A 2558-nucleotide genomic window follows, 5' to 3' on the forward strand; every position below is an offset into this window, starting at 1 on the left:
GGGGAGGTTTGGGGAGCAGGAAGAGGGGCGGTAAGAGATCAACCAAAGGACTTGTATGCATGCATATAAGCATAACCAATGGACACAAGACACTGGGGGGTAGGGGAGGCCAGGGGATTGTCAAGGGCGGGGGAAAAAAGGAGACATATGTAATACTCTTTATAACACTTTAAGCAATAAAACAATAATTAAAAAAAGAAATTGTTAGTTTTAGCTATGTAAGCTTGGGTGTTTTAGGGGCGAGTTTCATTACCGTATTCCAAAATTAGAAAGCTGGACTAAATGATGACTAAGATTGCTTTCTTTTTACTTCCAGAATTTACCAATAGTCTAGGTTTATCCTAAATTTTATGTTTTGCCTAGAAGATCAGGGTTCAATCCCAGTCAGGGCATATGCCTGGGTTGTGGGCTCCATCCTCAGTGTGCAGGAGGCAGCCAATCAATGATTCTCTCTCATCGTTGATGTTTCTGTCTCTCTCCCTCTCCCCTCTCTGAAATCAATATAAATATATTTAAAAACATGAAAAATATAAATTTGATGTTTTCATTCAATAACTATTGACTGAACACTTCTGAGAGATGTTGAGATCTGGAAACTGTGGGGACCCTCACCACAGCTCACAGAGGGTCTGCTAACTCCCACAGCCAAGTCTCGTGGTTTTCCCATCGACACTCAAATACAAGAGTCACCTCCATGGGCCCCTAGGCCACCAGATCCCACCCTCAGTGGCTTAGGAAACCCTGGAATCAACCCAGCCAACCTTACCCAAGTGGCAAATCCTCGGGCCCTCATCATGGTTGGAGTCTGGGAGATGTAACAGTGAACAAAACACACATTAGCACGGCCTTTTTGCTGTCAGGCAGTTGAGATGTTCTCTGATGTTAAAAGTAGAAACAAAACAAACAAATAAACCACCACCTCTTTCCTTGAAACTTCCTTTTTTTCCTTCCCCGCAGTGGAGTTTGAGTTTAATATGCTCAAACTCGTCGTAAGCTGGGAAATGCAGAAGAAAGCAAGGAGATACCCACTTCACCCCTATGGGATTGGCAAGGATTTGCAAGTAGGATCAGGTCAAGGGTCAGAGGGCAAGTCCTTACAGAGAACTGGAGAAGCTGTCCATCTCTCAATACTGTGTAGTGGTTAGGAAGTGGGACCTGGCGAAATACACAGAATGTAAACTACACAAAGTGCTTACTTTTTAAAAAGGAAACAATGAGTAAAATAGTACAAGTAATACATTTGTCATAATAATTGCTAACACTTGTTGGGTACTTAGCCAGCCAGTCGCAAGCAGTTAATACCTCTTATCACCTTGCAATGCCCACAATCACCTATGATGTCGTACTAATATTAACCCCATTTAATGAGCAGAAGCACGGAGAAAGTACTTGCTCCCGGTCACATAGTTAAAAAATAGTGCCCACATATAAAGCAACGACACGTTTTGCAAAGACACAGATCCATTCAGGGATGCGGATCAAAAGATTTCAAGAGCTGTCTTTTGGGAACCTCCGAGGGTAGGAAGCCGGGATCAAGAAAGAACCTAGAATAGGGCAGGGGGAAATAGGGACAGTGGGCCTTCGAGACCACGGACTCAGGCCATTGGGATGTGACAGCAGGATTCACTTAGCCCTCTGCCCCAGCACCAAACAGAGTGGAAACAACACATAAAGTCTTGTGGAATCTCCAAGCTGATCCGGCAGGAGGGAGACACTGTCTATGCTTGAGGCCGCTGAGGTCTGAGGAGGCTGAGAAACGTAGCAGAGGAACTGGAGATTGCCGGAGCTGAGAAGGAGCAAGGCCGGAGGCTGTAGCTCAGAGAGAAACACACGTGGAGATCCTGGCGGGACCCAGAGGCGTCCTCACTCGGCCAGTCCCAGCAACGCGGTGTCCAGAAGCCCCTCAGCAGCGGCACTCACCTGCTCCGCCTGTCCCAGCAGATCATAGTCACCAGGCCCGACGCCAAGGCCCCCAATCTCCTAATTTCCCACGATCACATTCCACACAACCAGAGAGGGGCGAGGGAAACCATGAAACAGAGCAGGAAGGAAAGGGTGGGGATGGAACCGCCTCCAGTAACTTTTCTTTCACTTTCGTCCCTCATCAGAGACCCACTTCCTGTCTCTAGTCAGCAGTCAGAATTCACTAGCACGTTAAGCAGGGCTTTTAAAAAGTCCCCAGAGAACTGTGCAAACATGTCCCTGCGGCAGAAGGGCAGAAACTCTCTCAACAGAAAGAACTAGAGAATAAATTTGATTCCTGAAACATGAGGACTGACGAGTGAAAGTAGTTTCTTATTTAAAGAGACAGATGCCCAATTTCCGACCATTCAGAAGCGGAGGTGACGGTTGTCAGCATGCATACTAAACACCAGGAAGCTGGACGTGCCTCATTGGAAAGCACTTACGCTGACTACGTTTAGTAGTAATAACCCCTGTCGTTTTTAAAGACAGGCAAGTGAAATGCCATTCCCCCTTGTAAGAGGTCTGGGGAGAGGAACCGTCTGTCAGGGCAGTGGCTCAAATCTGCACGAAACCATGGCCCAGCCCCTCAGATG

At 46.9% G+C, this 2558-nt stretch overlaps 1 protein-coding gene across 3 annotated transcripts in view; it reads right to left on the bottom strand.

Annotated features, from left to right (window-relative positions):
- The window catches only part of CASP8 (caspase 8), a 27557-nt gene that overhangs the window by 19169 nt on the left and 5830 nt on the right, over positions 1-2558 (bottom strand). For 2 of the 3 annotated variants that reach the window (XM_006756243.2, XM_006756242.2), the window contains exon 1: positions 1921-2242. The exons of the other annotated variant lie outside the window; for it this stretch is intronic. The gene's annotated coding sequence lies outside the window, so the exon portion shown is untranslated. Of the gene's footprint in view, positions 1-1920; positions 2243-2558 lie in introns of those variants that run through there. 3 annotated transcript variants of the gene reach the window in all.

The sequence above is a fragment of the Myotis davidii genome, unplaced genomic scaffold, assembly GCF_000327345.1.
Source record: "Myotis davidii unplaced genomic scaffold, ASM32734v1 scaffold914, whole genome shotgun sequence".
NCBI lineage: Eukaryota > Metazoa > Chordata > Mammalia > Chiroptera > Vespertilionidae > Myotis > Myotis davidii.